The 27755-nt window shown below is 36.9% G+C and overlaps 2 long non-coding RNA genes across 3 annotated transcripts in view; one reads left to right on the forward strand and one right to left on the reverse strand.

The window, feature by feature from the left end:
- The window catches only part of LOC145518619 (uncharacterized), a 30228-nt gene extending 22096 nt beyond the window's left edge, over nt 1-8132 (forward strand). Inside the window, exons 4-5 of the long non-coding RNA XR_014063038.1 lie at nt 7341-7849; nt 7942-8132. This is a non-coding gene — a long non-coding RNA (uncharacterized LOC145518619). The remainder of the gene's footprint in view (nt 1-7340; nt 7850-7941) is intronic.
- LOC145518618 (uncharacterized) overlaps nt 1-27755 on the reverse strand; it is a 356357-nt gene that overhangs the window by 76091 nt on the left and 252511 nt on the right. The window lies entirely within an intron of this gene.

The following is a 27755-nucleotide window of genomic DNA, read 5'->3' on the forward strand; positions in this document are numbered from 1 at the left end:
TATGTATCCTGGGTATATACATATTAGTCGAAAAGAGATGGCATTGAGAACATATTTAAACAGTTTTTAAACCACATTATTCAAAGGCCATGCTTGCATTAATGTTGAAACAAGTAAGATTCACAGATATTCAGTTGCACACCTAGTTAACTGGCAAAGAAAAAATTGGAAGTAAATGATGATGGATGTATAACCCAGTCTTTTTCAACTGCTCTATCATTTGTAGTCTGAAGTATTTGAAATAAAGTGATGTTGATTACTGTAGAAAAGTTGTTTAAACAAGCTATAATTTTCTGAAGATTGACTATAGAATAGAAAGTCAACAGGAAACTCAATGAATAAAAGCACATCTTAGAAACTTTGGGAGAATAATTTCAAGATAATTGCACATGGTCTGAGCTCCCATGAAGTTCATGCTGAGATATTAGTGGTCGTGCATGCAAGTTAAATGATACAGTTTCTTTCATAAACAGTTAAAATATTATTTATTAAATAACCATATTTTCATGCTTCTAAGATGCATATTAAAAGTTTTGGGTCTCTGAAATTCATTTGCAATAAGTAAAACAATTGAATTACAATTTAACTGGTAGCATTTGATTCCATCTTAGTAAAGACTCAAAAATAATGGCATCATCAATGTGATAAACTACAGTAATGGTGTTATGCCACAGCAGATACCATTTTGCAAATAGGAGATGAAAATATAAAAAGTCATTTTTCAAAATCCTGACCTGGAACAGCAAAACAAAATTCAAAGGTAATAAATATTAGATTAGACTTAAAACTGTAAGATCAAGAAGACTAAAAATATCATTACAGTGCTTAAAATATTTGGTGTTTCCAATGTGGTGTTTTCTAAGTATTCTAAGTATTTGGTGTTTCCAATATGATTCTAAGGCATCAGAGTAAGGATTTACAAAAAAGTGTCTGTATTGTGGATGCAGAAAAATTAAGATCGCTTAATTTGTTTTGTTCACTGTCCAATTTTACAAGGATTAAGTCATAATCCACTACATCACTGAACACAGTGCAGACTGAATGGAATTCAGGGTGAAAAACAAGATGAGGCACTCTGTACTTTGGAAGAACATGAAGTTAGGTAGTTAGATGGATACCTCAGGAACAATTTGAATGTCCCCTGATATTTGTGTATTCCCATATATATATATTTTTTTAAAAGTACTAAAATCATAAACACAAAAGTCTGTTCACTGTATCAACAGTAATCTTTTATCAAGATGTATATTTGACTGCATACATTTCCAAGTCAAAAATCATATATATACTGGCTTCTCCCCTACTTCTTCAGAGCAGTTTCCTCAATGCTGAGTAGCTATCTCCCAGGCTACAGTCCTCAGCAAGAACATGAATAAAACAAACTCACAACTCTTATGTTGGATTTTTTTCTAAGTAGACAATGTATATAATCAATCAACATTCTACTTTTTTTGCCACAAATTTTCTAAAAGCTTATCCCACAGAGAAAGGGAGAGAAAGAGAGACAGAGACAAATATGGAGAGAGAGAGAAAACAACTCTGAAATTATGCTGATGTTCAAAAGCATGAGCATGAGCAACTAAGATAAATAATATTTTTTTAAAATGTGGTCTACAAATCATATCCATAAAAATTGCCTGGCAAGCCTGTTAAAAATGAAGATTCTTTGGCTGTGACCCAAACCTACAGAATCACAAGATCTATGGATAGAAACTCAAACTCTTAATTTTCAACAAGCTTTTCAGCATGTTTTATGCATGCTAAAGTTTGAAAGAAATATTTTGTGGGAAAAAAAAAAAAAGATTATCCAAAAAATACAATAAACATAGGATGTTACACCGTAAGTTTAATCATTCACTAAGCTGTGTCTGACTCTCTGTGACCCCAAGGATGGCAGCATGTCAAGCTTACCTGTCCTTTGCTGTCTCCTGGAGTTTGCTCAAACTCATGTCCATTAAGTCAATGATGCTAGGAAATTGCTAATAATAAGTGTGCTGAGTAGGCACTTAAAATTATAACGCTTTCTTGTGGAAATCTATTTAAAATGTGGATATATTTCAACTGAGTCATGAATAATTGTTCACTGAAAGAGTGGTGGTAAGAGGGCTAGGTAATATTCAACTGTATATATTGTTGATAAATCTAATGTAACACTATATTTCATTCCCACTGAGTAAAGTTGAAAATTCTAATATAAATTGCCTTTTTTTTTACGATCAAATCCCTTATGAATATACAGTGGAAGTGACAAATAGATTTAAGGGACTAGACCTGATAGACAGAGGGCCTGATGAACTATGGACAGAGGTTCCTGACATTGTACAGGAGACAGGGATCAAGAAAATCCCCATGGAAAAGAAATGCAAAAAAAGCAAAATGGCTGTCTGAGGAGGCCTTACAGATAGCTGGGAAGAGAAGAGAAGTGAAAAGCAAAGGAGAAAAGGAAAGACATTCCCATCTGAATGCAGAGTTCCAAAGAATAGCAAGGAGAGATAAGAAAGCCTTCCTCAGCGATCAGTGCAAGGAAATAGAGGAAAACAACAGATTGGGAAAGACTAGAGATCTCTTCAAGAAAATTAGAGATACCAAAGGAATATTTTATGCAAAGATAGGCTCGATAAAGGACAGAAATGGTATGGACCTAACAGAAGCAGAAGATATTAAGAAGAGGTGGCAAGAATACACAGAAGAACTGTACAAAAAAGATCTTCATGACCCAGATAATCACGATGGTGTGATCACTCACATAGAGCCAGACATCCTGGACTGTGAAGTCAAGTGGGCCTTAGAAAGCATCACTACGAACAAAGCTAGTGGAGGTGATGGAATTCCAGTTGAGCTATTTCAAATCCTCAAAGGTGATGCTGTGAAAGTGCTGCACTCAATATGCCAGCAAATTTGGAAAACTCAGTAGTGACCACAGGACTGGAAGAGGTCAGTCTTCGTTCCAATCCCAAAGAAAGGCAATGTCAAAGAATGCTCAAACTACAGCACAATTGCACTCATCTCACATGCTAGTAAAGTGATGCTCAAAATTCTCCAAGCCAGGCTTCAGCAATACGTGAACCGTGAACTTCCAGATGTTCAAGCTGGTTTTAGAAAAGGCAGAGGAACCAGAGATCAAATTGCCAATATCCGCTGGATCATCGAAAAAGCAAGAGAGTTCCAGAAAAACATCTATTTCTGCTTTATTGACTATGCCAAAGCCTTTGACTGTGTGGATCACAATAAACTGTGGAAAATTCTGAAAGAGATGGGAATACCAGACCATCTGACCTGTCTCTTGAGAAACCTGTATGCAGGTCAGGAAGCAACAGTTAGAACTGGACATGGAACACCAGACTGGTTCCAAATAGGAAAAGGAGTACGTCAGGGCTGTATATTGTCACTCTGCTTATTTAACTTACATGCAGAGTGCATCATGGGAAACGCTGGGCTGGAAGAAACACAAGTTGGAATCAAGATAGCTGGGAGAAATATCAATAACCTCAGATATGCAGATGACACCACCCTTATGGCAGAAAGTGAAGAAGAACTGAAGAGCCTCTTGATGAAGGTGAAGGAGGAGAGTGAAAAAGTTGGCTTAAAGCTCAACGTTCAGAAAACTAAGATCATGGCATCTGGTCCCATCACTCCATGGGAAATAGATGGGGAAACAGTGGAAACAGTGTCAGACTTTATTTTTGGGGGCTCCAAAATTACTGCTGATGGTGATTGCAGCCATGAAATTAAAAGATGCTTACTCCTTGGAAGGAAGGTTATGACCAACCTAGATAGCATATTTAAAAGCAGAGACATTACTTTGCCAACAAAAGTCCGTCTAGTTAAGGCTATGTTTTTTCCAGTGGTCATGTATGGATGTGAGAGTTGGACGGTGAAGAAAGCTGAGCGCCACAGAATTGATGCTTTTGAACTGTGGTGTTGGAGAAGACTCTCGAGAGTCCCTTGGACTGCAAGGAGATCCAATCAATCCATCCTAAAAGAGATGAATCCTGGGTGTTCATTGGAAGGTCTGATGTTGAAGCTGAAGCTCCAATACTTTGGCCACCTCATGCGAAGGGTTGACTCATTGGAAAAGACCCTAATGCTGGGTAGGATTGGGGGCGGGAGGAGAAGGGGACGACAGAGGATGAGATGGTTGGATGGCATAACCGACTCCATGGTCGTGGGTTTGGGTAGACTCTGGGAGTTGGTGATGGACAGAGAGGCCTAGCGTGCTGTAATTCATGGGGTCGCAAAGAGTCGGACACGACTGAGCGACTGAACTGAACTTTTTTACGAAGATTTACATATACTTCACATATTTCATTCAGTTTACAGCCTATGCATTTTGTCAATGTGAAGTTATGTACAACACAAAAATTTCATTAGAAAATTTAACAGTTATTATATTTGTCATATTTTAAAAACAAAATACTAGTCATGAATTATAGTATTTTCTATACATAAAACTGAATATTAGCAACAAAGTTATAGTTAACATATTAACATCAATAAATGTGCTAACTTGAAATCAAAATACTCTTAAAATATGTTTTTCTTAAATAAACAGTATAGTAATATATTGAAAAACATAATTTAAAGATTGAAATTTGTCTTAAGTTAATCAATTACATTTTGCTCAACTACAGGATTATTGTCTGAATTAGAACAAATAGCCCTGGTTTTCTTTACTCATCTCTATTGTTTGCTATTTTGTTGTAGTAAATAGATTATCATTATTACTTACACATATCATTGAAATATTTCAATAAGAAGTTGAATATCCAGCACATTTTGGAGAAAAATGCAATCAAAAGTAATTTTTATATGAATTGATTATTTTAAAATACAAATTTAATCTTTTCTTTACCTAACTGCATATGTTACTATTTTAAGTTTTAGTAGGGGAGAAAATATTTAATGCACATGCTATAAGTTCAGTTCAGTTCAGTCGCTCAGTCGTGTCCACCTCTTTGTGATTGTGACCCCATGAATCGCAGCACACCAGGCCTCCCTGTCCATCACCAACTTCTGGAGTCTACCCAAGCCCGTGCCCATCGAGTTGGTGATGCCCTCCAGCCATCTCATCCTCTGTCGTCCCCTTCTCCTCCTGCCCCCAATCCTTCCCAGCATTAGGGTCTTTTCCAGTGAGTCAACTCTTCACATGAGGTGGTCAAAGTATTGGAGTTTCAGCTTCAACATCAGTCCTTCCAATGAACAATCTCCTTTAGGATGAACCGGTTGGATCTCCTTGCAGTCCAAGGGACTCTCAAGAGTCTTCTCCAACACCACAGTTCAAAAGCATCAATTCTTTGGTGCTCAGCTTTCTTCACCATCCAACTCACACATCCATACATGACCACTGGAAAAATAACAGCCTTGACTAGATGGACCTTTGTTGGCAAAGTAATGTCTCTGCCTCTTAATATGCTATCTAGGTTGGTCATAACCTTCCTTCCAAGGAGTAAGCGTCTTCTAATTTCATGGCTGCAATCATCATCTGCAGTGATTTTGGCGCCCCCCAAAATAAAGTCTGACACTGTTTCCACTGTTTCCGCATCTATTCCCCATGAAGTGATGGGACCAGATGCTATGATCTTAGTTTTCTGAATGTTGAGCTTTAAGCCAACCTTTTCACTTTCCTCTTTCACTTTCATTAAGAGGCTCTTTAGTTCTTCTTCACTTTCTGCCATAAGGGAGTTGTAAGACTTGTCTACAATTCCGAAGATTTGAATTACTATAGAAAAGAGTCAAGAACAAAAATAAAAACCAAGTGAGGAAGATTAAATATCTCTGGTCTACTTTTCCTGAGTGAAAAATTGTTGGTACCACACATATATATTGGTACAATATATCTCTTATTTTCCTGACCAGCTTCAAGGAAGAGAATATCTTCTCAGGTCAAGATTATACAAAGGTAACATATTAGCTATGAATTGGTTCAGACAACTTTCTAGCCATTTAAAATTGCTCCAAAATACATAAAAGCTATGGTTGTTCAAGGGAAAGCTCTTTTCTAAGTTTGCTATGTTTGATTTATGAAGTTGAGCAGCTAAAATGTTGTTTACGTTTAAACAAAACGTGTCTTTTTTTTAACTTGAACTTATTTAGTAGAATTCTTACAAGAACAAACATACAAATAGAAGAAAAATGATAGACATGAGTAAATATTGTTACATTTAAATAAGTATGTCTTTTTTGATACTTATAAGAAATTGATTTAATATAAATTAGGACTAAAGCGAGTGCCAAAGTCATTTTTGCAAAATTATGCTTTTGTTGATGGTCTTTTTCTTATATTTTTAATGGTAATTTTCTTATATTGTGTTATGTATAAATACATATACAAATATACATGTACAAAAACACAGAAAGGAAAGCACTAGCGTCTTGTTATTTTACATTTTAACTTTCTATGAAAAGATATTTTTCTCTTTTCTTATCATCAGAAAATCTCACACATCTACACTGTCTTTACCACACTGAACAAATTTTGCATCTCTATGGAGAATTCTGCTTTGTTGTAGCAGATAAAATAGATCCATGAGCTTTCAGCAATTTTCATAACACTCTAGTCTTGCATGTCATTTGGATGAATATTCACGTCAAAAATTTAAGTTAAAATTTATAAAAAAAATAACCTCAATGCCTATTTTATATTTCATTTCTGGTTTTCCTCTACAAAGATGGAAAAATCTTCTTTTGTATCAAAAATAATAAAATACAAAATCCATTTTACATGTTACTTCTCTCTGCTTGTGATTGACTCCATGCAGTCACTCGAAAGTTGATTTATGAGACAATGATACCTTTGAACTGTGAAAGGAAAATTATACCAGATGGAGTTAAATAGCCAAGGAAGACCTTTTCATGGCTATTACAATAGAGAAGAAGGATTGAACTGAATTCCATTAAATAAAAAGAGAAGAATTTTTAAGTTCCTGGGTATAGTAGTGAAAAAATACTGGAGGACTTTAGAGAAGAGTTTGGTCACTGTGGTTAGATCATCTGCATGTGCTAACTAGTGCTTAGGGAAAGCTAAGCTCCTTCAAGCAGATAACAGCCCTATATTTCTTGGTGATTACATTTCAAGGGGATAGATCCCAGGTACTTGAGAGAAAATTTAGCAGATTATAAAACTGGCCAAAGGATTGGAGATTTACATCTTAAAAGGGTGGAAAAATAATTTACAATAAAATGTTTTCTTAGATAATGATTTAAAAAAAGAGAAGTAAGGGTCAAGGGTCAGGAATAAGCCTGTGTAAAGTTTAGTCAGACAGACCATCATGGCTATAATAGGAGAGTGGTATCTAGTCTACACTGCAGCTTCATTTAAGTTCTACCTATGGTTTCTCCAGCAGTCATGTACAGATTGGAGAGGTGGTCCATAAGGAAGGCTGAGCACTGAAGAATTGATGCTTTTGAACTGTGGTGCTGGAGAAGACTCTTGAGAATTCCTTGGACAGCAAGGAGTTCAAATCAGTCAACCCTAAAGGAAACCAACCTGAATATTCATTGGAAAGATTGTTGCTGAAGCTGAAGCTCCAATACTTCTGCTACCTGATTGGAAGAGCTGACTCATTGGAAAAGACCCTGATGCTGGGAAAGATTGAAGATGGGAGGAGAAGGCAGTGGCAGAGGATGAGATGGTTAGAAAGCATCATCGACTCAACAGACATGAATTTGAGCAAACTCTGGGAGATAGTGGAGGATAGAGGAGCCTGGTATGCTACAGTCCATGCGGTTGCAAAGAATTGGACACAGTTTAGCAACTGAATAACAACAAATAATACTGGGGGGTAAATGCATCCATAAGACAGGTTGGACATCTAAGCCCTGAGGTCCTTTCCTCCACTGTTTTTCCTTTGTAAGTCAAATAGTTTGTCTTCTCCAAGAAACTTTAAAATACTACCTCCACTCTTCCCCAGTCTGACTTAGAACTCTTTTGTCTGTTGCCAGGTAATCCAGCAGTATCTCTTTCAAAATACGTATCATCAGAGATTTAATTTAGGAAGGCAATTTTGTCTTCCCCATCACACTTCGGCCATTTCTAGGACAAGATGTTGTGATTTTTATCTCTGTTATCCAAGAAACAAGCTAAGTGTCACAAATAGTCAGTACATAATGAACACGGATAAATAACAGAAACATATTGTTTTTCATAGTAAATAGTTTAAAGTCAGCTAGGGCTTTCCAGGTGGCACTAGTGGTAAAGAACTCACCTTCCAATGCAGGAGACTTAAGAGACAAGGTTTCGATCCCCATCCCTGGGTCAGGAAGGTCCCCTGGAGGAGGGCATGGCAACCCACTACAGGATTCTTGCCTGGAGAATCTCATGAAGAGAGGGGCCTGGTGGCTGCAGTCCATGGGTCGCAAAGAATAGGATGTTACTGAAGCAACTTAGCACATACGATAAAGAGAATCATCGATGGACAAAAAGTTTTACACAGTCCCTTAAATCTTGAATCTTAAAGCATTTATTCTGTCTCTTTGAGCAGTTAGGCCAACCCTATTAGAGAGCATTATAAATGAAAAATATGCAAATTTTTAAAAATAGTCCAGTTTTAATGGGGATTATAACAAAATCGAATATGAGCTTAACTTTGAATTTCTTGGCTTTTATGTTCAACTTAAATCCAAGATACCATTTGAAACTATCTTTTGGAATGCAAATCAGCACCAATACTGCTGAGCATAGTGAAAATGAATGAAAATGATAACAGAAAAAACTTTACAAACTACACAGAATCCTGTTTTAACATAATAAGTAGATTTAGGTTTTATTATTATTATAATTAACTGCATACAGACTAAATCTTATCATTTAATTTAAAGTAAATATATATATAAGGAAGGGGGTATAATATTGGCAAGGAAGAATGAATATAAAATACTCTAAAAAGTCAATATATCACATTTAACATATAACCAAGATGATCTTAAGAATAAACAACTTCAAATACTTTGTTTGTTGAGAAAATACTCATTTGCTCTGAATTCATTTTTAAACACTTTTTTCCCTTTGTGTATGAATTTTAAGTTACAGAAAAAAAAATTCATTGAATGTTAGGTCAGTGTTTTGCATTGGTATTCTTATAAGAAACAGTAAATGACAAACAAGATTTTCCCACTGTATTTACTAATTTCAGATAATCACAAATTTGAAAGGTGATTTTAATTTTAAATAATTATTAAATCTATCATTAATAATGTGTAGAAGCCCAAACGATTATTTTTAACAACTATTTTTCATGAAATTTCACTTTCTTCTCAGATGTTGTATTGTAGTCTTTCAAAGTAAACATAAATGATTTTTAAAATACAGAGTTGATTTAAAGTTTTCTTTTATTTCCAACACTATTTTGTGAATATTTGACTTCAATGAGACCGAATTCAGAAAATGAAGCTATCCCCCGACATGATCATTTATTTACATAGTTTTATTTTAGAAAGAAATTAAATTTGTATAAACGTCTGGTTTTAAAATGATAAAAAAAATGTCATTTGAAAAAATATCAAACTAGAAAGAGAGAGACATTGAGAGAAACAAACAGAAAATGTATCTAAAACTCTATAGTTACAGATATAGGGCATATACCTTCCCTAGGTTTTGGTTTTTGTCTGTTTGCTCTCACAAATATTTTCTAAGACATTAAAATTTTTAGATATCAACATTTTAATGGCTTCATATTATTCCATGTAATAAATAAATAATGCCTATTTAATGAGTCCATTATTGTTGGGAATTCATGTTGTTAACAGGAAATTGTTACTATGCTTCCACCAATAGTGTATGCTAAAACTTACATAATCAATGACCAGCAAGTAACAGTTGTTAAACTAGTCTGAAACAATGAGGTCAGAGGCAGGGTAGTTACACAGTGGTTGATTCTACATTTCAGAATGTCATGGACAACTTACTACTTCTGTGACACATTTGTTTTGATTTTAGATTCCAAAAGTGACTACAGTAGTGATAGATAGCATATGCTGATAACTGCATTAACCAGTTATAAACATTTCCAGCAAAAAAGAAAAAAGAGAAAGGAATCTTGCTCTTTTGTCTTCCTTCAAAAGAATAACAAAGAGCATCCCAAAAGAACTCCAGAAGGCTTCCCTTTATATTATATTGAAAATACTCTCAATACTGACCACACCTAAAGCTTCCATGTCAAGTGAATGACTCTACAGTACCAGGTTTGCAATAATAAGATTCTATACCTGGAATAAGACAGAAGCCTCAAATCTGCAAAGAGTCAGTGACAGGAGAGTGACCAAAATCAGAGTTCTGCCAGGGCTGTCTGTCACCTTGGATTTTGTAGATGCTATTTTATGTGACAAATTTTAATAGGTGATAACATTGTTATACATACTAAATACAACAAATTCACATAAGTTAATAAAAAATAAAATATTAATATTTTACCATATAAAGTGGGAGAATTTTCTAGGAAACTAATATTTGTGAATTCTACTGTTACACAGAACTTGGCAGGCTCTTTGCTTATAGAGTTCATACAAATCACAACAAATGACTCATTGATTGCATTAAAAAATACTTTCACTAATAATAACCATAATTGATTTATTCATCTTTTTGAAGGCTTTTAACAGAAATACTTTAATATAGAAAACAGATTTATAGTGAGAAAATGACTTGTGTCCAAGTTGGGATGATGTTAAGATTGCTAGTATTGCCAGTTAATTTGAGGTTCTTTCTTTGTCGCTATCGACTAAAAAATGATGCACAATATGAGAGTGAACGTTAAGCTTTATTTAGGGCAAAATGAGGACTACAGTCTGGGAGACAGCATCTCAGATAGCTTGGAGAAACTGCTCCAAAGAGGTAGTGGGGGAAGGTCAATATATATGATTTTGGTGAAGGGGGAGTTCAATTCAATCAAACACTTATTTTATAAAAAGTTTTCTGCTAATCACGAGGAGCTGATGTCACCATGAAGGGAATTAGTGTTTTTCTAGATATGAGGACAAGAAAGGATTGGGATCATGAAATCAATTCCTGAAAACATCTAAGCATCTAAAGACCTGTCCCACCAGTTTCCCGGAGCTCAGAGTGCCTCACTCTCCACCCTTCACTCTCTTCAGTGTGTGTGGAAGGTCAGCAGCTGCAGCACAGGGTTCAATCTCTGCAGAGGCAGATGGCAAATGCCTTTGGCAAGCGCCAATTTGTAGCTGATATTGTGAAAGAATTCGGAGATGAAGCTGAGAAGTTAAGAAAGCAAAGTGAGTTTGTTTAACCAAGGATACGCTCTCTGAGGGAGAGAGGGCAGGCAGTTGAGGAGGTGCTGGCTCTTTGGCCAGCCCGTTAAGAGGGATGTACAACACCCATGGCTGATTCATGTCAATGTATGGCAAAAACCACTCCAATATTGTGAGGTAATTAGCCTCCAATTAAAATAAATAAATTAATTTTAAAAAAGCAGAATGTACCAATGAAGTGGCAGGATATGTACTGGGTGTGTTGCCGGAAGGGGGACCCTTTCCAGGGCCCAACACTGGGCTCTGGTCTAACACTCAGAAATGAATTGTCCGAGGGGACACATGTGCTGACAAAGCAAGAGATTTTATTGGGAAAGGGCACCCGGGTGGAGAGCAGTAGGGTAAGGGAACCCAGGAGAACAGCGCTGTCACATGGCTTGCAGTCTTGCGTTTTATGGTGATGGGATTAGCTTCCATTGTCCTTAGGCAATCATTCTGACTCTGATTCTTTCCTGGTAGGCACGTATTGTTCAGCCAAGATGGATGCCAGAGAGAAGGATTCTGGGAGGTGGTCGGACATGTGGTATCTCCTGAACTATGGTATCTCCTGGTATTTTCTGAACTCTTCTGGTTAGTGGAGGCTTATTAGTTCCATGTTCCTTACCAGAACCTCCTGTCATAAGACAACTCATGCAAATTGTTACTATGGTGCCTGGCCAGGGCGGGCAATTTCAATCAGTGTGTTTCCCCTAACAACTGGGGGAGAGTAGAGGTTTACTTCCTTGATATTTGATCCCAACTCCATTTCCCCAAGGGCAGGAAGGATTTCTCTCACGTTTAGCTTAAATCAGAAGTATCACAGCATGATGCTGGGGTTACATCATTAAATCGTGTCCAACTCTTTGTAATGTAGAAAGCAAGGCTCCTTCACTATCTCCTGGAGTTTGTCCATTGAGTAGGTGATGCTATCTAACCATCTAATCCTCTGCTGCCTCCTTCTCCTTTTGCTCTCAATCTTTCCCAGCATCAGGGGCTTTTTCAATGAGTCGGCTCTTCCCATTAGGTGGCCAAAGTATTGGAGCTTCAACTTCAGCTTTAGTCCTCTAATCTGTAAGGCTAATATTATAATGAAAGCACAATGAGCAAAAGGTTAAGTCTGCATTCAGGAGATCCCCACCTTTCTTTGTCTGCTACTGGGGCTATTATCACACAAGATATATAGTTTCCTGTCAGCCTGAAGGTTCCTGCTTTCTTTTGTCTGTCTGTGGACCCCTGCTGTTTACAAGCTGCATGATTCCCTGCTGTCAACTACAAATTGGCTAATTGGTGCCTGCCCAGGCAGTTGCCATCTGCCTCTGCAGAGACTGAACCCTTAACTGCTGCCTCAACTGCTGACCTTTGATGTGCCCTGAAGGGAGTTCAGAGTAGACAGTGAGGCACTCTGTGCTCCAGAGAAACTGGTGGAACAGGTCTTTAGATACTTAGATATTTTCAGGAACTGATTTCATGATCCCAATCCTTGCATCTCCTCTTACCAAGAAAAGCACTAAATCCCTTCCTGGTGCCATCAGCTCCTCATGACTAGAAGAAAACCTTTTGTAAGTTCTCATTTTGCCCCAAAGAAAACTTACCTCGTAACGCTCACATTGTGCACCTTTTTTAGTCAACACTGCCACTAGGCCCCTGCCTGTATTTCTCTGCTCACAGCTATTTACCTGCTTGTTGTAACACTAGGATGCTTCAGATCATAAAACAAAAATGCGTATGGTACCAAGTCTCAGGTGTCTCAGACAGTAAAGAATCCGCCTATAATGCGGGAGACCTGAAGGAGTCTTTGGGCCTAGGAAAGAAAACAACGGTCGCGAAGGCCCTTACTAAATCATCCAACTTCGGAGAAAACAAAACCAAACTTTAAGTCCTGCCCTGATGCTCTGTGCCTGTTGCATCTACCTGGGACATATCACCCTCTGTCCAGAAACCTTCCATCCCCTACATCTGCCCGGGACTTATCACCCCCTGCCCAAAACCTCCCACCCTTGTTCAACTACAAATGCCATCTCAACGAAAGAATACTCAAAACATCCTGCCTGACTAATGTTTCCCTTATTGCTTCCACAAACCTCCCTTTAAATATGAAGTCTCCCTGATCCCTCTTGCACTCAGCCTGGTCCTTAGGCCGACTGTAGCCCCTCCCTGCCTGAAGAAAGGTAACCTACCTCTGTTGAGGTCGTCTCTCCTTCCTTTCTGCCTCAGCCCGAACTATACCTTAGAAGACCTGGGTTCGATTCCTTGGTTTGAAGATCCCCTGGAGAAGGGCATGGCAACCTACTCCAGTATTCTTGCCTGGAGAATCCCATGGACAGAGGAGCCTGGCGGGCTACAGTCCATGGGGTCGCAAAGAATCGGACAGGACTGAGTGACTAAGCACAGCACACCAAATCCACGCTCGCTTTGCTCGCTGCACTACAGGTCAATGAATCTGAAGATGAGGTGTGGCCTCAAGAAATATGACTTTATTTGGAAAAGGTCTTCAGTTTTGCAAAATATCTCCAAAAAGAGCCAGCCTTGGAAGGGGTGTGTTAATCTCTTTATTTGTAGCCATTCACTGGTAGGCAGGATCAGATTCTCTCTCTTATGAGCTGAACAAAGACTCTTTAGATTTGTTGCAGAAACCAGTACTTGAGAAACCAAGCACCACACTCTTAGAGTTGGAGAACTCAGGTTTGTTAGGCTGCTGGGCCCAGAGGAGTTAACACTCCAAGCTCTGAGCCCCAAACAAAGGGATCATAGAGTTTTTATAGACAGTCTATAGTGGGTTGCTGCTGCTGCTGCTAAGTCGCTTCAGTCATGTCCGACTCTGTGCGACCCCATAGACGGCAGCCCACCAGGCTCCCCCGTCCCTGGGATTCTCCAGGCAAGAATACTGGAGTGAGTTGCCGTTTCCTTCTCCAGTGCATGAAAGGGAAAAGTGAAAGTGAAGTCGCTCAGTCGTGTCTGACTCTTAGCGACCCCATGGACTGTAGCCTACCAGGCTCCTCCGTCCATGGGATTCTCCAGGCAAGAGTACTGGAGTGGGGTGCCATTGCCTTCTCCGCTATAGTGGGTAACACTAGCTTTTAATAGGCTGGTTTAAACTAAGGGGTTCTGCGCACGCAGGAACAGCAGTCAAGATGGGGAGGGCAATACTTGACCTTTACACAGACAGGCATGATTAAGCAGGTTTGCAGGGGCTGGGTGATGGCAAAGAGCAGGACAAGGGTGAGTGAGATAAACTCCAGCTCCTAGTATTGCAAGTCCCCACTTTCTGAGACTATGTGACTTACGTGATCCAGACTTTGAAATGTGCAAGGTGAGTTGCAGAGGCAGAAGCAGGTAAAATTTTAATTTTTCCTCTTCAGTTTAACAGTCAGGGAGAGGGGCAGGGTCCTTTGTGTGTGTGTTAGTCTCTCAGTCATGTCTGACTCTTTGAGACCCCATCGACTGTAGCCCACCAGCCTCCTCCATCCATGGGATTTTTTCAGACAAGAATACAGGAGTGGGTTGCCATTTCCTTCTCCAGGGGATCTTTCTGACCCAGGGATTGAACCTGTGTCTCTCTCATTGCAGGCAGGCTCTTTACCCTCCAAATTACCATGGAAGTCCCACTAGAAAAAGTATAGCTTTGACTATAGGGACTTTTGTTGCCAAAGGTCTGTACAGTCCATGGTACCCAGGCCAGAATACTGGAGCGTGTAGCCTTTCCCTTCTCCAGGGGATCTTCCCAACCCAGGGATCGAACTCAAGTCTCCTGCATTGCAGGTGGATTCTTTACCAACTGAGCTTCAGGGAGACCCAAATCCCAATATAGGTGTGAACAATTAGTGATGTAGTAACATTATAAACTCTTGTTATGCTTGACAAAATAATTTTAAATTTTGTAAGCGAAACTTCATAGTATCAAATACTTTTAAAAGATTGGCTATCAATTTCTTTAGTGAAATATGCTGAGACATTTTTTTTCCTCCAAAGCAACTTTCAATTAAACTTTCATCATGTAGATGGCGATTCAATTTCCATCATGTAAGTTGAGGATGTAAGATGCATTTAGAACTACTAACTATGACTCAAATAAATTGTGTCAGACAGTGTTATGAAATTGGCAGGCAATAATTGGCATTTTTATACTGGCTATAAAATACTCCACAATATTAAAACCCTTACTTCTCCGTGAAATGAGTTTATTTAGATGCCTACTAAGATGATAGCTTACATCAAAATGAGTTATTCATTAAAAGTACAGTTTAATACATGATACATATCACTATGAAGTTTCAAAGTTTTACTTAAGTATGAATATTAATTTGTAATATTTATTATTTAATATGTAATATAAAGTTGAAAAGTGAAAGTGCCAGTTGCTCAGTCCTATCTGACTCTCTGATTCCCCATGGACTGTACGCTTCTAGGCTCCCCTGTCCATGAGAATACTCCAGGCAGAAATACTAGAGTGGGTTGCCATTCCCTTCTTCAGGGGATCTTCCAGACCCAGGGATCGAACTCAGGTGTTCTGCATTGCAGGCGGATTCTTTACAATGTTAGTCGCTCAGTCATGTATGATTCTTTGTGACCCCATGGACTGCAGCATGCCAGCATCCTCTGTCCATGGGATTTTCCAAGCAAGAATACTGGAGTGGGTTGCCATTTCCTTCTCCAGGGGATCTTCCTGACCCAAGGACTGAACCCTGGTCTCCTGCATTGCAGAGAGATTCTTTACTATCCGAGCCACTAGGGGAGCCTCAGATTCTTTATAGTTTAACATTAATTAACATTTATTGAGAGCTTTTATGTGAGACATTGTACACAAGTTCTTCCATATGACTTAAAATGACTCTTAGTCACAGTCATATTCTACAGTTTCCATATGAGACAAATGAAGTTCAAAGTTAAGTCATTCACCCAAGGTCAGTAAGTTGGTACCCAGCTCCTGAGCCTGTGCAGTGTCATTCCTCAGTCAATATGCTGCCAGGTTTTGTTTTTCTGAAACAAAATTACTAGGGGAGCCCAAACATGGACCAAACCATTTCTGGGGATTAAGCTGACCAGCCAGAATTTGTTGCAATGGGTATCTTTCTGTTGTCTACAATACTAGATTAAGAGTGTAAAACACTTTGCCTAACAGAATGTGAAATTAAAATTGGGAAAAAAAATGAGAGCAATGACTCTTCTAAAAATTTAACTAAAAGAAAATCTACAATATTGTTTAGAATTAGTCTATTTGGATGTTAGTTCACTCCTTTTATTTATATCCAATAATATCTCACGTATCATAAAGTGTTAGTCGCTCAGTCCTGACTAAGTCTTTGTGATGACATGGACCAACCCAACAGGCTCCCCTGTCCATAGACTTCTCTAGGCTAGAATAGTGAAGTGGGTTTCCATGCCCTTCTCCAGGGGATCTTCCTGACCCAGGGACTGAACCCTGGTCTCCTGCACTGCAGGTGGTTTCTTTACTGATTGAGCCATCAGGGAAGCCCCACACACGTATCATAAAAGAGAAATTAAATTTAATTCAACAAATAGAGTTTTAATGTACTTGTGTGCAACTCAACTGTTAGTCATTTAAGAAAGATAAAAGTAAATACAAAGCTTTCTATCTACTAGTGCTATAGAATAATTATTATCTTCTTAAAGGTGTAGTATGTACTCTAGAAGAAATTATTAGTAATTAGAATTTAAATTACTGTAAGTGTCACAGAACACTTGAGTCATTAATTTTAGTGGTGGCACAAGGGGATTTTAATGGAGGAGATGGCATGTCATCCAAGGTCAGTAAGTTGGTCCTCGACTTATGAGGCTGTGCACTGTTGTTTCTCAGTCAATATGCTGCCAGGTTTTGTTTTTCTGAAACAAAAGACTCTGTTATGTACCTCCCTCATTTGCTTATACGAGCATACACATAGTTTAAATTTATGAGCTCTAAGCCTATGGTACTCAACTGAATTTCTTCTTATTTCTTCTTTGTCTTTTTCTTGTAGCTTGTTGTCAAGTTTTTCTGCCTGTCCCTCAATCAGAATTTTAAAATTAAAGAAAAAAATTTTTGAACAAATACTGGTGACCAGTTGATCTAATATGTGACCAATGGGTCCAGTGTGTATGGGAGAGCTTCATAGTTTCCTGGTGCTGATAGATTTTTTTTTTTTAGAAGCAGTGAGTACAATCATAATAGCCTGGACACACTCTAAAACGTCTCACTGATCACAGAGAACTGGCTCAAATCTACAGGGAGTTATGATGGCCGACTGTGCTTCACAGGACTATTTGGAGATTCATTCATATTGTAGTGTGTACTGCTAATCCATTGTTTTATTACTGAGTAGTATTCTCTTGTGTGGATATAATGTAGTTTACCCATTCACCTATTGATGGACATTTGGATTGCTTTCAGTGTTTGGTTATTACATATAAAGCTTCTATTAATAATATTTGCAAGTCTTTGTACAAACATGTGATTTAACTTCTCTCAGAAGTTTCACTTCTTAAGAAACTGACAGATCATTTTCCAAAGTGAATGTAATTTTTTTATTACCAGCAATGTATGATAGCTCTAGTCATTTCATATCCTTGCAAGCACATGATTAGTCTTTTCAATTTTAGCTATTTTAATAATTTGTGGTTCAACCTCAGTTGAGTTTTTATTTGCTTTTATTAATGCTGATGATGTGGAGCTTCTTGCATGTGCTTACTTCATATATTTTAAAAATTTAGGATTTTTATTTAGGTGTATTTCTCATTATAAGTTATTTTTTGTATAAGCAGTGAGGTATATAAAGTTAATATTTGTCATTATACATTAATATTCAGTTGCTCCAGTATCAATTCTAAAAATATTATTATTTTTCCACTGATTCACTGTTAACTAAGTAAAACTTACTTGTCCCCATATACAAAGTCTAACTCTGGATTTTGTATTCTCTTCCAATAGTTATTTGTCAATACTTACACAAATGACGGAGGAGGGCATAGCAACCCTCACCAGTATTCTTGCCTGGAGAATCTCTGTGGACAGAAGAGCCTGGTGGGCTACAGTCCAAGGGGTCACAAAGAGTCAGACACGGCTGAGCCACTAAGCACAGCACAGCGCATGCAAATACCACTTATCTTGATTATTATAGCTTAATAATAAGTCTTTTAAAATTGAGATGTAACTAACATAAAGCATTGTGTAACTTTAAAGTGCACAACTTATTGATTTAACACATTTATATATATCAATATAATGACCACCATAGTGTTAGCTAACACTACCATCGTGTAACATAATTATCATTTCTGTTTTGTGATTATAACATTTACTGTTAATTATGATCACAATGATGTGCTTTCCCAGAATATATTCATCTTCTATCTGCAAGTTTACACCCTTTGACAAACAACTCCCCAAATTCTCCACCTCCCCTCCTCCCCTCAGTCCCTGGTAACCACCATTCTATGTTTTGTTTCTATAAGTTTGACTTTTTTAGAGTCTACATATAAGTGATATCATACAGTGCACGTCTTAACATTATGGGTTCTCACCACCTCTGTCTGGGTTTCCCCTCACTGCTTACAGCTTGGATTTTGCTCAAAATAGTTAACTTTGGCAAATGAGGGCTCATTTTATTTGCTCCCTATCTCTCATCAATCATTCTTCTTAACAGCCTGATATCCAATGTCTTGAAAAACATGGTCTCAGATATTTTGTCTATTTAGTGGATAAATTGTTATGTAAAATTGGTTCCTGTTAGCAAGGTTCATGTTTAGGTCCATATTCAGCTATATTTTAGACTGTTTAAGTACAGGTACATTAAAGATTATACAAACCCAAACTCTTTAGATTATCGACCTAAGAAAAGAAACAGTTTAGTAATTAAGGTAATGAGATATAACTAAAACCTCAATATTCCATTGGATTAAAAGAGTGAAGTTTTATTTCTTATTCATCTAAAATCAGATCGAGGTTAGTGACCCTCAGACTATCTTAGGTTATACAAAATATCACCTTCATACTCCAAGTGGGTTCTATGAATCAGCAGCAATAGCATCATTTAAGAGCTTGCTAGAAATGAATGATCTCAAACCCCATCACAAGTATGTTTTATTACAACTTGGCTTGTAACCAGAACCCCGGGAGGCAGTATGAACATTAAGTTTCAGAAGCACTACTTCTCATTAAAGGAACATGACCACCAGAGTAGCTGTATCAGGGTTAACAATGAATTGAAGAAAATCCACAAAATACTTAATGATCCATTCTGAAAGTGTCTTCCATCATTCTGACTCTTATCTAGTTTGCCATAAGACAATCATAAGACTTCAATGCATATGCAAGGAAGGATGGAGATTAAAAGGACAAATGGATATTTGGTAGTATAATTGGAATTATCACATTTGTCTCATTGGAAAAGACCCTCGTGCTGGGAAATATTGAAGGCAAAAGGAGAAGAGAGTGGCAGAGGACAAGACAGTTAGAGAACATCACTATTCACGACTCAGTGGACATGAATTAGAGAAAACTCTGGGAGATAGTGGAGGACTAAGGAGCCTAGTGGGCTACAGCCCATGGGGTCACAAAGAGATAGACATGACTTGGTGACTGAACAACAGCAATCCCGTTTATCTACATAGCTGATTCTTTTAATGTGAAAGGAGTCTAAAGTTTATGTCATAGAGGAATACTGGATTTTTAAAAAAATATTGAGTTATTAAAGCTCAAGTCTACATATGCATGAACAACATTTTTCTGACTTGCCCTCAGTTAGTAAAGAATCCTCCTGCAATGCAGGAGACCCTGGTTCTATTTCTGGGTCGGGAAGATCCTCTGGAAAAGGGATAGGCTACCCACTCCAGTATTCTTGGGCTTCCCTTGTGGCTCAGCTGGTAAAGAATCTGCCTGCAATGCGGGAGACCTGGGTTCGATCCCTGGGTTGGGAAGATCCCCTGGAGAAGGGAAAGGCTACCAATTCCAGTATTCTGGCCTGGAGAATTCCATGGACGGTATAATCCATGGGATCACAAAGAGTCAGACACGACTGAGCCACTTTCACTTTCACTTTCCCTCCTATAATATTGATCATGCATAGGTTAGTTAACAGTTTCATTTAGCCTCTATAAAAAAAATTAAAAAAGCAAAACATAGTTTTGCAGTCTTATTAAACATTTTCCAGGCTCAAAGTAGATTAAAAAGAACCATTGGGAAAACTGAGCATAGAGCTCAACACAAGAACAATAACAAACTATCACAATTTGCAACTGATGACTGAAAGAGTGAAATAAGTTAAAACAAACAAAAATAATAAAATCCATAAAGGTTGGTACTACTTTGCATAAGAACAACAACAACAACAAAATAAGTTTTTGAAATATTTTGCTCCTAAACTAAAAGGAATTGATGTTCAAGATAAAAATTACAAAATTGAAAGACTGAAACATGCTGATTAAACATAGAATTTCTTCATTAAAAGATTATTAATATTTGTACACTGTTTTATAAAAATACTCTAAAAATCGTTGGTATAAATGTTTAGTTTTGAAAAACACATTTACTATTAAAGCCAGAGTTGAATATATATTAAGAAAAATCAATTTTTCTCCAGTATTGTTCACTTAAAGTAATAATTGCAAAGTGACAATTATTGTGAGTTTATTTTCCTCTAATAAATTGAAATAAATGGGATTTTTATGTCTGTCTTTTAATGTAATTGAAAAGTAATCTCCTTTAAAATGTTTAATATAGCTATAATCAGTGAATCCAAGTTCTAATTTTATATAAATATTGTATTGGTACACAGCATATTTTACTGACTACTTTCTCAATCAGCAGACAATATTAATCATAGATGAATTTATAAGTTTCTATCTCTTTCTTTTTTTAATATAAAAATAGCTCTAAGTATTGATTGAAACGTATCATTTTACAAAACTCTTCCTTGGAGATAAATAATTTAATTTACATTATTTTAAATTATACAAGCAGGGATAATGAACTAAAGCAAAAAAGAAAACAGAAAATAACATTTATTAGTTAATATTCACTTTTGAAAATTATGATAAACATTTATAGTAGAAAATAAGCAAATTTAAAGCTAGTGATTTGTTGCTGTTTGAAATAATTTTCATTTATGAATTTGTTTTCAGATGCCTAGATTTTAAATCTGTTGAGTACACACATTTTACATGCTGTTACTGCTGCTGCTAAGTCACTTCAGTAGTGTTTGACTCTGTGCGACCCCATAGACGGCAGCCCACCAGGCTCCCCCGTCCCTGGGATTCTCCAGGCAAGAACACTGGAGTGGGTTGCCATTTCCTTCTCCAATGCATGAAAGTGAAAAGTGAAAGTGAAGTAGCTCAGTCATGTCTGATTCTTCCCGACCCCATGGACTGCAGCCCACCAGGCTCCTCCATCCATGGGATTGTCCAGGCAAGAGTACTGGAGTGGGGTGCCATTGTCTTCTCTGCACATTTTACATAATAGTTACTAAAAACATTATACTTATACAGTTCATTTTACTCATTAATCTCTATTTTGTGAGATTCTATTATTAATAATATCATCACTATAATGTTTATTTTAAAGGACAATAGGGTTAGTAAAATTTCTCAGCTATCCTGTGTAATTTCTGTACAAAAATTTTATTCTTAATTTACCATGAGTTATGGAAGTGATGTTTTTATTACTTACAATTACTTATAAAAAGAGTCTCCCAGTCTCATTATTTGCATATGTGGCAGGTAAAAGAATATCTTTATAAAAGAATAGGGAAAATTACTATAAAACCACTAGCATATAACACTGCAAGTCTGCATGGTAATAAGCCAATTTTTTGTGGAAATGAACTCATTAATGCTAAATTTTTGCTGACTTCCAACTGATCGGAAAACTGCCTTACAAAATTCAAAAGGCACTTCATGAATTGTAGAAGAGATGAGGAGAAAAGGAATGAACCAACCATAACCAAGCATATTTCACACATTTGGCTTCCAGCTAACTCCCCTATAATCTATAGCTGTGATCTAGGGGGGGGAAATGAATAAAATTGTTAAGAGTGACAGAAGGGTTCCATCTGAATGACACAGAAAGCTTGTTGATGAGCAGTGCAAAGCAGTTTAGACATGAAGTGCAGCTGGGATTTGATTGTTTATTATATTTTATTTTATCTTTCCTTGCACTTGAAAATATTCTACATATTATTTATAAAAATGTCAACTTGCTATAAGTGGGCTTTACACAGTAGAGGGGGAAAATTGAGAAACAAAATGGATGTGAAATAGATAAATATACAAGAGACAGAAGGCTAGGGAGAAAATAAGTTCCTCATGTTTGATTAGAGTACTTATCTAAAATGACCTCTAAAAATACTTGGTAACTGATAATTTTTATAAACATCCATAGTCTTATGAGCAGAGAACGAATTTATTTAAATAAAGATTCTTGTCAAAGGGGCTTATTTCTATGGCAATGATTATTTTTATTTAAATGGCCCCAGACCTCTATGGTTCATTTTAAAAGCACATGAAAAGTGCATTGAGATGCAGATCTTAAATACACAACACTGCAATAATCAAAGCTATAAAAACTTAATTTTTCTTTTTCAATTTATGTGGAAAATGTGATGGCAAATCATTCATCTACTATAACTATTCACAGTGAATTTCCTGAAAAAAAGTAAATTCAAACAAGCTTGACGGTATCCCCTTTTTTTGGCCCAAGTTATGACTGATTGAAAACTGAGAGAAGCAAAGCGGTTTCCAAACTGAAGATATTCTGAGTTAAGGGGCTGATATTGCTGTTAACCCATATCAAAGATATACACTACTGTTAAAAAATAAAATGGCAAAAACAAAAAACAATTATTTAAGCAAAGGAGATGCCAAATTTCAAGTACTAAATTATGGCTGTAAGCCAACTATTACACAATAGAAGAACCGTTACAATTAAACTATGACCTCCAAGAAGCAGCCCAAACATGGACCAAACCATTTCTGGGGATTAAGCTGATCGGCCAGAATTTGTTGCAATGGGTATCTTTCTGTTGTCTACAATACTAATTAAGAGTGTAAAACACTTTGACTAACAGAATGTACAATTAAAATCGGAAACAAAAATGAGAACAATGACTCATGTAAACCTTCTAAAAATTTAACTAAAAGAAAATATGCAATTTTGTTTAGAATTAGTCTATTTGGATGCTAGTTTATTCCTTTTATTTACATCCAATAATATTCCTGGTCTCCTGCACTGCAGGTGGTTTCTTTACTGATTGAGCTACCAGGGAAGCCCCACACACGTATCATAAAAGAGAAATTAAATTTAATTGAACAAATAGAGTTTTAATGTACTTATGTGCAACTCAACAGTTAGTCATTTAAGAAAGATAAAAGTAAATGCAAAGCTTTCTATCTACTAGTGCTATAATTATTATCTTCTTAAAGGTGTAGTACATACTCTAGAGGAAATTATTAGTAATTAGAATTTAAATTACTGTAAGTGTCACAGAACACTTGAGTCATTATTTTTAGTGGTGGCACAAGGGGATTTTAATGGAAGAGATGGCATGTCATTTGACTGTAATAGCAATTGATCAATCAAATACAATGGTGTGGGAAAATAAAATATATAATGTTGTAAGAAAATATTTATTCAAATTATAGTATTTAATGGAAATCAAATATATTGTTGTTTAGTCGATAAATCATATCAGACCCTTTGGGACTCCATGGACTATAGCCCACCAGGCTTCTCTGTCCATGGAATTCTCCTGGCAAAATACTGGAATGGGTTGTCATTTCCTTCTCTAGGGGATCTTCCTGACCCAGGGATCAAACTCAGATCTCCTGCACTACAAGCAGATTCTTTATCATCTGAGCCATCAGGGAAGCCTGTCATATATGTATGTGTGTGTGTATATAGATATATATACATATATATATATACATATGTATATGATTTTGAAGAACTTGTATGTCATACAATACAATTAAAATTTTATCCTTGTGTTACTGTCAATGGACAGGATCAAATGGTCAAATGTGATTTTAGGCAATTTATTCCCTCATGACCTATTTGTCAATGATTCTCCTTTAACAATTGGAAGAATTTATCAATGGAGATAGCTGGGCCTGATACTTCCTTTCCACTGAGTTTCTGTTTGGTAATTAAATATCTTTACTTATCATAGGTACATATTAAAATTTTATATTTCACCTTAAATCATTTTAGAAAAGTTGTGTCTTTCTAGAAAAATTTCATTATATCTGAGTTATATATTTTTGATACATATTTCTCATATTTTTAAAGTAGGTAGTAATAGACCTATCTCTCTCCTGATTTTAATAATTTCAGTCTTCCCTTAATTTTAATTTTGCTTGCTTTGGTTAGTGTTTTGTTTTTGTTTTTTTTTTTTCTCTTTTCTAATTTCTTATGTTGAAAGGTTAGGTTATTGATTCATTTCCTCTTTTTTAACATATTCATATATAGTTATTAATTTAAGCATTTCTGTAAAGTTCACATATATTATGGTTTTGTTTTCATTCAACTCAAACCATTTCTAATTTCCCTTGTGATTTCTTCTTTTATCCATTGATTATTTAGTAGTGTCTTGCTTAATTTCCAGGATTTCTGGATTGGGAAGATCTGCTGGAGAAGGGATAGGCTGCCCACTCCAGCATTCTTGGGCTTCCTTTGTGGCTCAGCTGGTAAAGAATCTGCCCACAATGCGGGAGACCTGGATTCAGTCCCTGGGTTGGGAAGATCCCCTTGAGAGGGGAAAGGCTACCCACTCCTGTATTCTAGCCTGGAGAACTCTATGGACTGTATATATTTGTAGAGTACAAATTTCCATCTGTTTTTGATTCCTAATTTTATTCCATGTGGTAAGAGAACATATCTTGTATGATTTTTATCTTTTTAAATGGACTGAGGCTTTGTTATAATCTAATATGTAGTTTTTCATGAAGACTGTTCTATATGCATTTTAGAAGAATGTGTAATAGGCCATTGTTGGTGCCTTTATGGATGGTTGTTAGTTGTAATTAGTTCATAATAGTTTTCATGACTTTCCTTTCCACACTGATTTGTTTTATCCATTACTAAAGGTGGGTCATTGAATTCTCCAATTACTATTTTATTTTTTTAAACTTGTTATTTTGTACTGGGGTACAGCTAATTAACAATATTGTGGTAGTTTTAGGTGAACAGAGAAGAGACTCAGCCATACATATACATGTATCCACTATCCTTCAAATTGCTTTTTAAAAAACTGTTTCTTCTTTCACTTATCTCACAATTTGTCTTCATAAGATATGGGGGCTTTGGTGGTTTAGGTGTTTATGTCTATAATTGTTACATCTTATTAACGGGCTGACCTTTTTATTATAAAAATGCCCTTTATCTCTAATAACGAGTTTTGTCTCAGGATCTATTATACCCAATATTTATATAGCTACCTCTGGTCTGTTTATCTTACTGAATACATTTGTGCCTTTGAATTTAGTGTTATTTGTAGTTAGTGTTTAGTTGGATAGTGTTTTTAGCCATCTCTCGACCTCTTGATTGAAGTTTTTTTTTCCTCATCTATAATAAAATTAACTGATAAGCTGAAAAGGTAGGATTTAGCCTCTCTTATTATGGTTTTCCACATGTCATTTACATATATACATATATATGCACACACACACACACATATATACATATATATATATATAAAATAGCTCAGTTGGTAAAGAATCTGCCTACGATGCAAGAGACCCTGGTTGGATTCCTCGATTGGGAAGATCCGCTGGAGAAGGGATAAGCTGCCCACTCCAGCATTCTTGGGCTTCCCTTGTGGCTCAGCTGATAAAGAATCTGCCCACAATGCTGGAGACCTGGTTTCAATCCCTGGGTTGGGAAGATCCCCTTGAGAGGGGAAAGGCTACCCACTCCTGTATTCTAGCCTGGAGAACTCTATGGACTATATAGTCCATGGGGCCACAAAGAGTTGGACACAACTGAGTGACTTTCAGTTTACTTTCATCCCTCCTTACTGCCTAGCTTTGTGTCAAATAAGTGTGCTCAACAATGACATTTTTAATCCCTTATTTTTATTTTAGCTCTATTATTTGAATTCTTTTATTAGTGATTGCTCTTGGATTGGGTTTCCCTGGTGGCTCAGACAGTAAAGAATCCACCTGAAATGCAGGAGTCCCAGGTTTGATCCCTTGGTGGGAAGATCCCTTAGAGAAGGGAACGGCTACCCACTCCAGTGTTCCTGCCTGGAGAATTCCACAGACAGAGGAGATTGGTGGGCTACAGTCCATGGGGTTGCAAAGAGTCAGACACGACTGAGAAACTAAGCACACATGGGCACACACTCAGATTACAATGAACACCTTAACTTATATTGATCTACTTCCAATAAAGGCAACTTAACTTCCATATTAGGGACTTCCCTTCTTGTCCAGTGGCTAAGGCTCTTAGCTTCCACTGCAGGGGGCTCAGGTTTGATCCTTGGTCAGGGAAATTGGAAGGACTAATGCTGAAGCTGAAGCTGAAGCTCCAATATTTTGGCTACTTGATGTGAAGAGCCATAACATTAGGAAAGACCCTGATGTTGGGAACGATTGAAGACAGGAGGAGAAGGGGACAACAGAGGATGAAATGATTCAGTGGCATCACCTACTCAATGGACATGAATTTGAGCAAGCTGCAGGAGATGGTGAAGGACAGGGAAGCCTGCATGCTACGGTCCAGGCTGTTGCAAAGAGCCAGACACGACTGAGAAACTGAGCAACAACTACTTCAATATTATCTCTCTCTTTTGTGTTAATATTGATATAATATTATATATTTATACATTATAAGCCAATCATCACAGTTTTTTATGCATGGAAGAATGTTTTACCTCAAATGGGAGTATAAAAGTGTTTCCTCCCAAAATACCAAAAACATGTATGTGCGTGTGTGGGTACTTACTCGCTTCAGTCGTGTCTAACTCTCTGTGACTCTGTGGAGCCCACCAGGCTCCTGTGTCCATGGGATTCTCCAGGCAATAATACCCTTATATTTACCAATGCAGTTACTTTTACTAGTATTCTTTATTTCTTCAAGTGTATTTAAGTTACTCCCTAGTGTTCCTTCTCTATTGTTTTTCCAAGGCTGGGCTGCTAGTGACAGATTCTCTCAGTTTTGTTTAACAAGGATGACTTAATTTTTCATTCACTGCTTAGGACGATTTTTCTGTTTACAGAACTCTTGGTTGACAGTCTTTCTTTGATCACTTTGAATACATCAATCTATGAAGAGCTATAAAGGTTTTTTGGCCTTCCTACTTACTGGTGAGAAATTCACTGTTAACTTTACCTTGAATCATTGTACATGGGGAGTCACTTCTCTACTGTTATTATGTGTATAGGCGTAGATGTGTTTGATTTTACCCATACCAGTCAAGCTGAATGAATAGCCATAGTATCCAACTTGGACCAGTTGAAATTTTTTGACGTGTAGAATAATGAACTCAATCAAATTTAAGAAGTTTTAGGCCATTATTTTTTCCCAGATA

This window comes from Giraffa tippelskirchi, chromosome 8, assembly GCF_054371585.1.
Source record: "Giraffa tippelskirchi isolate mGirTip1 chromosome 8, T2T-mGirTip1v1.2.pri, whole genome shotgun sequence".
Taxonomy (NCBI): Eukaryota; Metazoa; Chordata; class Mammalia; order Artiodactyla; family Giraffidae; genus Giraffa; species Giraffa tippelskirchi.